This window comes from Puntigrus tetrazona, chromosome 7 (genome assembly GCF_018831695.1).
Source record: "Puntigrus tetrazona isolate hp1 chromosome 7, ASM1883169v1, whole genome shotgun sequence".
Classification (NCBI taxonomy): domain Eukaryota; kingdom Metazoa; phylum Chordata; class Actinopteri; order Cypriniformes; family Cyprinidae; genus Puntigrus; species Puntigrus tetrazona.
This window is the reverse complement of record NC_056705.1, coordinates 18,780,119-18,794,613: the sequence shown is the minus strand read 5'-3', so window position 1 is coordinate 18,794,613 and position 14,495 is coordinate 18,780,119. Positions and strand designations below refer to the sequence as shown.

The following is a 14,495-nucleotide window of genomic DNA, read 5'->3' as shown; positions in this document are numbered from 1 at the left end:
GACCGAGCTGGCTTCGGACCTGACGTGCGCGCGCACACAATAGCGTTTTTTTTTATTTATTTTTTTATTAATATTTATTTATTTCTGCTGCGAAGAACGGAGAAGAGGGGAGGGGACCGCGAGGTGCGTATGAATTATTAATACGCTTTGCTTCACACCAGCACACGCACTCGGAGAAACACCCCGGTTCGGTTTCCATAGCACCGCCCCCGAGGCTCGCGCGGCCTTCGACGGAAAACGAGCGTAAAAGCGCAAATGTAGAAACTTAGAAATGTCAGATCACGTGCCCTCCGCAATAAGCGCCGAAGAGAAAAAAAAAAGTGTCGCTTGACACAATTCAGATAATTTGAGGAAAAATGAGAGAAGGTGAAGGGGATGTGGAGGCTCGCCTCCTCTCTGACCCCTCCCAAAACGGTGGCGCTCTGACGGCAGGGATCCGGCGCTAGTTTGGTGAAGGAGTCGCGGCGAGACTGTCGCTGACCTTGGTGCTGAAAGCCCTTCACGTCCTCCTCAAGCTACTTCACTGTCACTCCGCATCGAAAACGTGACGGTGCTTGTCTTTTCTTTTTTGGCTCTGCATTAACCGCACGTCGTTTTTATAATCAGTTTTTTTTTTTTTAACTCGGTAGATTTGAAACGAACATCAATCGGTTGAATCAAATCTGAGATGGCATCGCGCGCTCTCATCGCGCGCGGGGCAGTTTATGAGTTTATAATTTTGAGCAGACAGAGCCAGACCAGTTGTGATCTCTCTCTTGTGTAGGCGGATTTTTTTTCTTCTCTCTCTGTGAACGCCGTCGTGAATTTTCCTGATCTGTCTTACTGAATCATTGATCCGCTGGGTATCGGTCCGGTATGCTCTGTCATCTCACACTGTGACATGGTACTTTAACATTACCGGGAAGAAGAAAAAAAAACGAGGGATTATCACATTTGGACATGGAGACTCCGAGGGAGCCTGGTTTTGCGCCCAATAAAGAGGGACTGAAGCAAATAGCGGGGAAAACCCTGGGACACTTGTACAAGTAAGATGTTTTATCATTATAAAACCGAATCGTTCATTGACAAGTATTACATTTAGCGCACGCGTTCGTCTAGATGGAGAAATGCGCCAGCTATAGCTGTACTACAGAGAAAGCGCGTTTTGCAGCTAGTTTAGTCTATTCGGTAACGAGTTTCCCCGGTCGGTTTTGGCGTCACGCCTCACGGAGACGTGAGGAAAATTATGTAATTCTGCATAATCTTGGGAGGAGGGGAAAGAAGCACGCGAGTTTTCCTATCTTTGAAGGTTGTCATTGTAACCCGCGACTAAAATGCGTTTACGATTGAATAGTAATGGTTCCGTTAGAGGATTCCCTCGAGTGCGGCTTCTTTTTAGAGACCGTATTCCCACAGCACCCGCAAACAAGACCTCGATTGAATCCACACGGAAAATCGCTTTTTGCGTAATTATTTCACGTTCGTTTGATGCTCCTATATGTCGAGTCATTTTTGCATCGCAAAAAACGTTATGAATATGTGAGATTAAAAAAAAAAAAAAAAAAAAAAGATCCAGCGTCTCCGCCATCTGAACAAATTGTTCTTTCGAAATTGAAAGTGCCTTTCCCCAAGTAGCCTACTCATTTTAATAAATATTTATCCTCATCTTTTTTTTCGTTTGCTTAGACATTTTGTAGTATTTTCCAAAAAAAAATCGCATTTTTCTTCTGAGATGCATTTATCACGAAAAAATGAATTTATCGTTATAGCACATTTAATGTGAGCTTTCGCGTTATACATGGCCTACAGAGGATCGGGAAATACAATTCATTTTATTCCCGTCGCACTTGCTAATAAAAAGAAAATATATGCCTGAAATGAACATTGTTATTTTTGTAAAAATGATATATAAGCTACATTTCGATGCGCATTAATTTAGTCTCGACACAATGTGCAATTTCGATCATATTGTAAATAGCTGTACGCAAATAACTTTTTGTAGCTCTGGTATAATAAGTGTGAGTGACGGTAAAGTTCGCGTGTCGGTGGACCTTAATACTGTGTGAATGTAAATAAGGTGAAGGTGAAGGAAATGCTGCAATGCGGTACAGTGCGCTTTACAGCGGCACACCGAGACTATTTAGGAGTTTACATAAAAATCCTTGCGTTGAAAAAACTAAAAAAATCTGTGGGTCGTTTTAATAATCATTGTCTAAATCTGTCCGTGCAACTTAGAACAGGCTAGCAGTGATGGATGTAAATGGAGTCAAAACCTCGACTAGGGCCTATTCTTGTCTGAAGTAATAAAGGTAGATGGGGTTCCTGTTAACTGGCTCTTCTGGCCGCAATCGCTGTTAGCGTCCTGCCAGGAGTCTGACGCTTCTCTTCTGTCTGACGCAGAGTGTTAGAAAAGCGACAAAAACCCGGCGAGAACATCGAACTGACCGAGGATGGACGGCCTGCTCAGTCCAACGAGAAAAAGACACCTTTGTGCGACTGCACGTGCTTCGGACTCCCGCGCCGCTACATCATCGCCATAATGAGCGGCCTCGGGTTCTGCATCTCCTTCGGTATTCGGTGCAACCTAGGCGTGGCCATAGTGAGCATGGTGAACAACAGCACCATTCACCTGAACGGGAAGATCATCATCAAAGAGGTTTGTGGCACGAGCGGGGTTTTATACGCTCGCTTCGGATTCGCGACACACCCTCACGAGCGTGAGTGCGCGCGCGCGCACGCACACACACACACACACACACACACACACACACACACACACACACACACACAAAAACACACACACACACACACACACACACACAGAAGAACGCACACTGGCTACACTTCGCGTGGATACTAACAAATCGTGGAAAATAAAAAGGACACATTTTAAAAGAACACTGACTCGCGTTTGCTTGAAACAGACGTAGTGGATGCCACTGCTAGCTTGGAAAATATTGAAAACGAGCATGCTACTCATGCAAAAAAAATTGACCTTGGTTACTTGAATGTCATCGGCCACAAATTGATTAACTCTTCAGCTGGAAAATAATCCTGCGCCCTTGTCATTTCATTTCTTTTGCTCAATAATCAATATATATTTTGGTTGCTGTTGCTTTAAAAAAGTTACATCCTCTCCCTAAAATATCGAACGCATATTATTATAGCCAATGTCTTATTTTAACCGAAATAGAGGTTTTATAGAAACGTGTGCTTTCACGTTTAGCCTTTTACATATTTTCTGTTTCTCTCCATTAGAAGGCAAAATTCAACTGGGACCCGGAAACAGTTGGAATGATTCACGGCTCGTTTTTCTGGGGTTATATTGTGACGCAAATCCCCGGAGGATACATCTCTTCTAGATTGGCGGCAAACAGGTAAACCCTGGGAATTTAATAATTTATTTATTCAGATGATGATGATAATGATTTCAGTCGTCGTCGTTGTTGTTAGCTCATAGTACAACAATAAATAATCGATCGCCTTTAAATTCCATTTGGTTTATAGAATTTCATAATAGAATAGATAATACAGGCCTATCTAATGTTAACGAAAAATTAAGAAAAAATAAAAATAAAAAAATAAAAAAATACAAACAATTCTATAATAATTTTCGTTTTATTACGTATATGCTAATGTGAGTTTTATCTCAGTTTCTTGCGGATTTTTTTTTTCGTCAGAAATGCAAACCGAGTCTTATAAAATAGGCTATGAAAAAATGACAGCTTTCATCCTACATTATTTCCAAACCGGTGTGCAGACGAAACACGCTACTTATCAGATTGCGCTACCTGCCGTTTACGTTTCTTTAAAGGTAGGTCTGCACGGGCAGGTCAATCACCAGGGCTGCTGTTACTCGTTTTTAATTTCAATGTTTTATTTTAATGTACAAGGATAATTAAAGAGGAGGCCTCGGTCACGCAAAGAAGATAATAAATATTTGAAATCATTTAAAATCGTGTAGCGGATGATTGGGGGTTCTGACCGAATTCGTTGAGATCTACACGGTAAGTAGCTTGGCAAACCATGCTGTACACGGTACGCTGGGAATACAAGCCACGATTATTCATAGCGGCGAATGGATCTGTTCTCTCATTGGACGAAAAGGGGAGGTGGGAGGAGCCAACTCAGCAGACGTTCGACCCAATGATTAATTATTTATGGTGCAAAGTCTCTTGTAAGGTAACACGTTTCTTGTGGAAATACATGTACATAAATGCACTTTATGCATTATTACGGTTTATTTTGTCCTAAAAAAAAAAACGAACAAAAGAGAAACGTCAAAATCATGCTTAAAGAATAAAGAATTGTAAAGAATGCGTGCGAGACATTGCTGTTGTAATTTTATTATCCTAATATAATAAAATATAAACATGATATATGAACATATTTTTATTCAAGCGTTCGAGGGGTAAAATGAAACAAATAAATCGGCACTAGAGACAAGCAGAGAGAGAGAGAGAGAGAGAGAGAGAGAGAGAGAGAGAGAGAGTTCATTGCTATGGTTGATCGGCCTGCTTGTGTTTCCAGGGCAGAGTGAAGGCTGACCCGTCGTGTGAGTTGTAGGATTAGACTGTGGGAGCGGGTCTGTGGGGCATTCTCCACCTGTTAATGAGATCCCGGGGGAAGCGTGTCTAATCTGCTCGATGAGGGGGGCATGGCAACCAGCCCCGGACATGTTGCCGGAGGGCTTGGTCGCACCTCATCTGTCACGCAACAATTTATCAAAAATAAAACTGCCACGTCGGTAGCTGGAAAATGCGTTTACGCAATTTGTGCTCACGAAAACGTTTTTTATTTAACGGCTGGCCAATAATAAACGAACGTTATCAAGGAGCTGAAATTGAATTTTAGGCTGTTCTGTTAACTCGGTAGGCGTCGTCAAATATTTGACTTGATTGTCGTTGCTGAAATGATTCGAGTTCATTTTTGAGCGTGATTGAGATCTAATAGAATCAGCGAGTCTCGCGCTGGAGAACTCCCTCAATCCTATCAGCGAGAGAGAGAGAGGGTCTTCAACGATACAAGACCGGAGGACAACTGGACATAAACGGAAGGCCACTGTTCCTCTGTGTCACAAAAGGCAACGAGCCTGATATTTTGAAAGCAGATATTTTGCTATAGATGCAACGCGTGTGAAGAAATCATCGAATCTTTTCTCTCAGCGATAAAAGGGCGTTTAACAAACACGTCAGCGCGGCAACTAAAACAGCGCCTAGCTGAAACTCGGGGAATAATTAGATTCGGTTTACACAAGTCTCATTCTATCAACGAATGTCTGTATAACTCAGCCATGTTTCCATCTGTTGTGCAGGGTTTTCGGCGCAGCCATTCTCCTCACATCCACGCTGAACATGTTCATCCCCTCGGCTGCACGTGTTCACTATGGCTGCGTCATATTCGTCAGGATATTACAGGGGCTCGTGGAGGTAGGAACGGGCTATTATCTCTCGTTCGTAAATGCTTGTTTGGCGATAATAACTAATAGTGATAATATTAAATCTAATGCCGTATCTCTCAACAGGTTACTAACGTTTGGCCTCTTGCCTTTGGTAGATATTTTAATAGAAAGAAGAAAAAAACATTTGTGGGAATTCTTTCTGGGAAAAGCCCAAAGCCCTGTAACAATCAGTTATGGCCTGAGGATATTTCTGTGAGAATAATGACCCAGGCTTTGTCTTTAGTACAGCCGTATTGATCTGTAGAGGCGCTTATATGTGTGTGAAATAGACCACTAGATCAACTTCTATCATGCCAACAGTGCATATTATTCTGCTCTTTTTTTGTAAATATAAATTTGCATTTAAAGAGATTCATGCGATGTAGCCTTACTTTGCTTGCTGCTTAAGATTTTATTATCATTTGAAAAAGTTTATTTTTTTTTTGTGATAGAGCTGATGTGTATTATTGTTGTTTTTCTAGGGTGTGACCTACCCAGCCTGTCATGGGATCTGGAGTAAGTGGGCTCCTCCACTGGAAAGAAGCCGCCTAGCCACAACCTCCTTCTGTGGTAATCTTTGTTTTTTTAAAGCAAAACAGCACGTCACTGAATTATGAAGAAAACCAATTCCACTATATTTGTTTTATTGCTACCTTAGTTTCTCATTATTGCTTGCACTTTAAAATTTAAAGATACATTTGTTGTTTATACTAAAGAATTCTATGAAACATTATTTATGCATGAACTAGATTTTGTTTTAATGCATATTCTGCAACAAATTCCTTTTTTGTTTAAGTCTTTTAAGTCTTTTATAGTCTTTTATCTTTCTCAGTTCCTTTTTCTTAAACTTAAACGTCTCTTCTCCTCTTCTGTAGGTTCCTATGCCGGAGCTGTCATTGCCATGCCTTTAGCGGGGATCTTGGTGCAGTACACAGGCTGGTCATCTGTTTTCTACGTCTATGGTAAGTGTGTTTTTTTTGTTTTTTTGCATGTACCCCATGAGCCATAGTTATGGTGCAAACCGTCATTGCAGGAGTATGCTTAACGGTCTTGATAAGTGTATTTTAGTAAGTGTGGTATGGATTAGCTCGCTGATGCTGAGTATTGATTTTCCTCTGATGCTGCCATGTGTCTATCCTCTGTGCTGACACTGAATCTGCTTGTCGCTGTGCCAACAACCGCACGTGCTGTCTGAAAAGCAATGAACTGTAATCCATTTAGTTATATGAAGGGTTTTCAGTCAGCCCAACTTCCCGTCTGCTTCTTTTATGCCACATATTAAGATTAGTTTTAAGACCAACGTTGTTTGTTTCCCTTTAGGCTGCTTTGGAATTTTCTGGTACATGTTCTGGATCTTAGTGTCGTATGAGAGCCCAGCTGAACATCCCACCATCACGGCCGAAGAACGCTGCTACATTGAAGAGAGTATCGGCGAGTGCTAAGCTGCTAGGTCCTGCAGAAGTGAGTGACTGCAAACATAATCGCGCTCCAATCTTTTGACTGGCTATGTGTAATCTCCGGAATATAATAGGGTTGGATAACAAAGAAGAAAAGGCTTGATTGTAGGATCAAGTCCTCTTTTAAGAGATGTTTTGACTAATGGGATAACATCCCCTCTCATGCAAACCTATAACTAAGGACCACTCTATATTTATCTATCATTTTAATGCCCATTTGTTGTTTATTCAAATTGACACAAACCTACTTTACTTATGGTTGTATTCTGTATTTTGCTGTATATCTAGGTATAACAGGTTACCAAAAAAGACTTGGATCTTGATTCTGTGCATCTGTTGTTGATTGATGCAGATAAATACAGGCTTGCAGTTAAGGGGAAGTAAATGATCCTTCATGTGTCATCGAAGAGGTGTCATTTTGACCACAAAGTCCAGTTACAGCGTTTTGATTATACATTACAAAGTAAATAAAAAAAATTAAACATGCACATAATACAATAATCACAATAACAATAAGATAAATAGTATTCATTTTAGAAAATACATAGGGTGAATTTTCATTTTAATATTTACTTTAAGATTAAGAGCAATCCCTTTATTCTCTCACTTCTTTATTTACAATTGTTGCTACAGTTTTCAAGCGTTAAGATTGATTTCAGTAATTTATGGTTTCTTTAGAGGGTAAATGAAAGCACTGAGCAAATTTTGTCAGGATGTCTCAGAAAATTAAAAGATAAAATGCATATTTCTTTGGTGATCACACTTTTATGAATAAAATTGACATAATTTTGAGGTAGATGACAATATTTGCAGTGTCACTACAGGTCACTGAAGTGTGATTTTGTTGTCATGGTGTTATATGAAGACATCTAATGAAATCAGTAAGGCATATCAGGTCTTTTTTTGTAATTTTATTAAATTTGCCATTTTGTCTCAGTGTAGATTCTTTGGTGTATATGCCATGCACTCTCAGGCATCATTAGAACTGACAAAGAATTAAAACTGTTAATGCAGAATCAAGACATAAACACTAAAATCGTTAATATAATGGGTTTTATTATGACAGTTCCTCCACATGTTGCAATAATCCTTTCTTTTGCAGAAATTCAAGACACCTTGGAGGCAGTTTTTCACATCCATGCCTGTCTATGCAATCATTGTTGCCAACTTCTGCAGGAGTTGGACTTTCTACCTGCTGCTCATCAGCCAGCCTGCATACTTTGAGGAGGTGTTTGGCTTTGAGATTAGCAAGGTAATTTCAGTTTACCTTTCATATTGCGTGCACTGAAATTGGTATTTGCTTTATCAAATCTGGAAAATAAGTAAATATTAAGTCAAGCTTTATTTGGGTCAGAATTGCCTTGTTGTCTAAGTTGCATATGATTTCTGTCTATAATTCCAGTGTGCGTCAGTAAATGGGTGACCTTTGTCATTCCCTAAGGTCTGAAATAGGTTGATGAATTATTCATTGTGAATAGTTCATAATGAATAATTCATTAATCACTTATTGGTGATTTAAGTCTGTGCTCGCATCTCATTTTGCTCGTTTTCTCACTTCCTACAGTTAAACCTTCAATCATGTCTTTACATCCGGTTACAGTATTAACACACTAATGGTGAATGTTGCATGACAGTTTTGACAGGCAATTTATCAGATCTATCTGTAATTAAGAAAAGTATTTTATTTTGAAATTGGACATTTTTTTCTCTTTTCTGTGATTCAACCACTTTTCTAAAATGCCACAGTATCAACTAACATTGGTCAATGGCTGATGCATTCATTCTGCAGTGTGTTTTTAATAAGATCCTTCTGTGCCTGACGACTGCTGTCTTATTCAGGTTGGCATGCTGTCAGCCCTGCCCCATCTGGTGATGACCATTATCGTACCCATTGGGGGACAGATAGCCGATTTCCTCCGTAGCAAAAACATCCTGTCTACTACCACGGTTCGGAAAATCATGAACTGTGGAGGTGAGTGGAACCCACCCCAAGAACACCAATAGAATGACACAGCTCCTATATGACTGAATTCTGGTTTAAAGCTAGGGTTTTAAAGGAATGAAAGATTTTTTCTTCATCCTAAATATAAACAGTCATAATAATTCTAACAATGATGATGTAACTGTCCATTTTAGCTTAGATTGCTGACTATCCACTGCTATTTATCTTTTACAGGCTTTGGGATGGAGGCCACTCTGTTGTTGGTGGTGGGTTACTCACATAGTAAAGGAGTGGCCATTTCGTTTCTTGTGTTGGCTGTCGGCTTCAGTGGGTTTGCAATATCAGGCAAGTCTTTAGGGAAACAATATGTCTGATTTCGTATTTTGCCTTGCAAACCTTTTATACTAACGGTGAGAAGAAAAAAATATTAAAAGGAACCATCCACAGCCAGGAACACTGAAAATAATGGCTTATTTCTGACAAAATACTATGTTCTCCTTTTATCGCTCAAAAACGCTCTTCCTCCGCTGCAGCTTGGAAGGAATAAGTCGTTCTGCTGGACTTTTTCAATAATTCATACACGCTGTCCCCTGAGAGCAGGCAGCACATCTAGACAGAGCACTCAGTGAGGAGGGCTACAGACTCCTCCGCTCTACAAGATGGCTGCTCTTTCTATTTTTAGTCTGAATCTCCAACATAATGTTAGAGGTATGGAAAATGTTCACTCTTAATGCAGAACCAAAATGTGCAGTTTATGCAAGAGGACTGCAGTGATTTTTGAAAATGTCATTCTGTGCTATTGATTTTCACTCAAGGACATTCACAGAGTTGTCCATAAGCCACTCTTGCTGTGTGCTTAGGGTCATTGTCCTGCTGGAAGGTGAATCTTCTGCTCAGGTTCTGAATAATCCAGACTAGGTATCTCTATATTTTGGTGCACTGAGCTTGTCTTCTACCCTGATGAGTCCCTCAGCCCCTGGCACTGAAAAATATCCCCACAGCATGAGACTGCTACCAGCACACTTTAGTGATTCAGACACAGCTTCACTCAAAATATGATAACATTTACTTGCAAAAAGAATGGTTTTCAGTTAAATTTCAGCTGTCCCAGATGAATATGAATATTTATGCAAACATAAGCTGCTATTATGGTGTTTTAAGCAATTAAATTAATTATATACATTTAAATAGAAAATACAGAATTTTTAATGTTTATTCTATTGTAGTTAATGAAACCTGGTTTGTTGTAATTAATTCAGTACCAAAGCAAAAAAAGTGTGATCTTTTACAAAGTTATTCGAAATCTGTCTGATGTTAACGTAATGTATACCTTTATCTCCCATCAGGTTTCAATGTCAATCATTTAGACATTGCTCCTCGCTATGCCAGTATCCTCATGGGAATCTCTAATGGAGTGGGAACACTGTCAGGAATGGTGTGTCCTCTTATAGTTGGAGCCATGACCAAAAACAAGGTGAGACACATTGGATTTTCCTTTGCTTTTTAGATGTTCAGTATGAATGAATTATGTTGGCCCATGATGGATTAGATGGTGTTGGGAAAACTGTGCAGTTTAAAAATCACAGCAGATTTGTTATCTTGATTTTGTTTGTTTGTTGTTCCAAACCTATATAACATCTTTTATTTCTTATGAAGATTTCATGTGATTGGATTTTCAAATCTCTCTGCCTACTTGTTGTAACGCTGCCAAAAGTGCTCAGATTTATCAGCATTAAGCCTATGTTTATATCATGCATTATTCTCATGCTCCCAGGATGCTTCTTTATGTCAATGAATTCCTGACAACTCTTTCTTCCTTTCAGACCCGAGAAGAGTGGCAGTATGTGTTTCTTATCGCTTTCCCTGGTGCATTACGGCGGTGTAATCTTCTATGGCCTCTTCGCCTCGGGGAGAAGCAGCCGTGGGCAGATCCAGAACAGACCAGTGAAGAAAAGTGTGGCTTCATTGACGAAGATGAGCTGGCTGAGGAAACGGGGACATCACCCAGAGCTACAGTGCCCTGGGAGGTCCGGCCAAGACCTCACGGTGCCACTCACGCAGCTGAACGGCGGATGGGCCGAAGGATGGGATAAACGAGAGGAATACGTGCAGGAAGGTGTGGATGAAGGGGTTATGGATACAGGAAGGGCGTGGGGGTTACTCCTAGACCTCGCAAATACACAGAAACAGACACACACACACGATGATACATAAACATTCAGTGGAGCAAAAAGCATTTGGATGCACAACATGGAAATGTATAAATTCCATTGCATTAAATAACAAAATGCAAGTGCAATCTGCTTACATCTGCGACTTGTCTTTGTGCTTTTCTTTAGTGGGTATATGAAGTGTCTTCATTTTGAAATGAAAAATATATGTATGTAGCTATACATTAAATAGATATAAAATAATATATATATGATATATCGTTATATAATCTAATATAGCATAACTTGTTTTTGTAAAACGTTTCGCTTTAAAAAAGGAGCATTTTTGTTATCTCATCTAATGCAATGACATTTCTACAACTTAAGCATCCAGATCTTTTTAGAGCCACTGTACATACAGCACATGATAAAAAAAAAAAAAAACATGCCCACACTGTAGGTTTTGTAGTGTCTGTAGAAAAGATGATCAATTAACAAAAAAACAAAAAAATTGTTGTATGTTTGCACAAATTGAAATGATCAAATCCTATATTTAAATATGAATTTAAATGAGTCAATTATACAAAGGAGATATTACATATCAAAATTGGCAGACTGTAAATGTTGTATGTATTAAAACAGAGTAACTTTATTTCAAGTGCAATCATGTGTAATATTGTGAAACCGAGTTTTTCACCCCATCGTTCTGAGCCTTTGCAACATAGAGAAGCCTGTAGAGTTAGTCAGGCAACCGGCTTCCAGATCCGAGGCTCTGGAGTCATTCATGGAGAATTACTGCTGTAGAAAATTCCAACCAAGCAACTGGTTTCCACTGTCGTTTTTTTTGATTGCACTGAGAGAGCTGTACAAAGTAATTTAACAGCACAACAAAGCAAATTTGTTTATACCTCATGATGTGTTACTGCCCATCACGTAGAAGTCATGTTTTGAGAGATTAAAGAGGACTTTGGTCTTTGACACTGCAGAGAGAAAAAGCACAGTTTTTTAGACGATGAAATAAAAGCAACAAAAGTGTTTCTTAAACTCAGCAGGCTGTGTCAGTCGGTATCCATATATATATATATATATATATATATATATATATATATATATATATATATATATATACATTTTTTTGATATAATGGTGCTGTTCAATTTGGTGTTTGGTGTAATAGAGGAACTTGGGAAGAGGTTTGATTTTTAGATAATTGAGAATCACAAGAGCAACAAGAAGCAAAAGCACAGGGTGTCAAGGCTCTGGACTCCTTAATTTCCATGCCATTGTTTGAACTCCATGCCATTTTGACATCTGTGAATGTTGGTTATGCATGGAGTCAAAACTGTTTTTTTGTTTTGTTTTTACAAATGTTGTTTTTACTTTACTAAACTGTTACTGTTGTGTCAGTTTCTTTTGCACAATTAACCTAAAGGTAACCTGTAGTGAGATTTTAGCTGGGATGGGGCAAAAAGTTTCCATTGAGAAAGCAAGGGAGAACCTGTGAAAAGGGCTGGTATAGTCCTAGCAGCAGATAATAACCATATTCAATGTACAAAGCAATAAATCTATGGTAACAGTTACTTAGCAGTCACTCATTCAAAAATATGTAACACGTTAGCACATTTAACTGTAAACATTTTGGTTTAAGTGTTTTTGTGATGACAATTTAAAAAAAGAAAAGATTATACAGCTACTTACTGTTAAAATACACACACACACACACACACACATACAGTATATATACATATATATATATATATATATATATATACATACATATATATATATATATATATATATATATATATATATATATATATATATATATATATATATATATATATATATAATGAAAATATATTTAGATTTATTTAAGAGTCCAGCGCAGCTCTCTTTACAGTGAAGAGTTTGTGCGCCTGGACCCACTCACCAGAGAGAGAATGATTCTTAAGTGCCGCCTGCAGCTGCTTCCTGTGTGAAACTCTTACCAGGGTCCTCAGCTCCGCAGGCGGCCCACACACCTCTGTAGTCGTCCTGTGTGGTTGCCAGTGGTTGCTTTTTTTGAGAGTATGTTGTCGTCGGGAACTTTGCGTTAATCCTCTCTTTTTTGTCCTTCCCCTTTGTTTCATGGTCTGTGTTTTGTCTGTGGCTAGAGAGCGCTCCCTTGCCTCCTCTTTTCTCCTTGCATTTTCCCACTACTGTTCGCAATATTCAGTGTGACACAAGGGTTGTGTGTAAAGGTATTCAAAAAATCTTCAAAAATGACAGTACTTTGCCTGATGATGTTGAGGTACCTTATTCTTGTTTCCTGCCTAAGAGTGAACTGTGAATATATGGCTTCCTTTGCTGTCTTACTGTAAATGGAGAGGTATGTTGATGTGAAATTGAAATGCTCTATATAGCCTTTTTATATAAAAGTATAACAAAATGTACTTTCGGCTGTGTTGTTTTTACTGTGATTCCGTTAAGCTTTGCAGGACAAAGATTTGCAGCCAGTTTTGTAGATAGATAAAACAAATGTTGGTTTCTGCTGTATTGTATCACTGCATGTTTGTAAATCACATCTAAAAGTTTTTAGTCCTATAGCATTGGTTAACCATCACGCATATAGCAGCTCTGTACATTTTCCTTGCTCTAGTAAAATCTCAATTTAGGTCCAGGGGAGATCAGCACAACCTACTGACCACAAACCTCTAATGAAACCAAGAAGGAGGCTGCACTTAGAGAAGCTATTTAGAGGATGTGTTCAGACTGGTCTCTCATCGGCATCTTTCAGCTATAAACCTGCCCTCTGCAATTGTTGTGTGCCATTACAAAACAAATCAAAAAACTCTCAACTGAATACACACACACACATATTATTTTTTAAATTGCTTTCTTAAAATATTTGATTATTTTTCAGCGATTCTCCTATGATTAGTTCGAAGAAGTTCTAAGATCCAGTCTCTCTAAACTCCTCCTTTCCATGTGCCTACTCTGCTCTGGATTGGTCTACAGCATTACAGCAGTCTTAAATTAATATTTGTGGGTAGAAGTCAAGTTATAATTCATGATTTTTAAATTTTCACATAAAAATATTTATTAATTTTATTTGTTAATTAAACGTTATTCAAGTGTAAGGAATGAAATTCAGTTTCACCATGCACTATTTTGTGATTAAGAACGTTTGCATCTGTGCCTGACTCTTTGATAATAAAAACAACATAGTGCTCTCACAAGCGGTGCTGCAGGTTCAGACAGAAGCACATCCTGCAGAACACCACAGTAAGAGAGAGGTGCAAATGAGACCACGGCAGACTTTGGCCTCACTAGCCTTTGACCTTGGCAGTGTTTTTGCCTTGGCGTTGGATATCTATCTATCTATCTGTATGTTTGTGTATGTATGTAAATGTGGCTCTATAATCGACAAATAATGGTTTTGTAATGATGAGATTATGGTTTGGCTATTGTATTACAATACAGCAGTGCAAAAGATAATATTTGCATACTTGTGAGTTTCCATATGCTCGAATAGTCACAGACATCCT

General features: G+C 38.9%; 1 pseudogene; it reads left to right on the top strand.

Annotated features, from left to right (window-relative positions):
• The first annotated feature begins 413 nt into the window (after window positions 1-413).
• Window positions 414-11,025, top strand: LOC122347938 (annotated as a pseudogene).
• The last annotated feature ends 3,470 nt before the right edge of the window (window positions 11,026-14,495 follow it).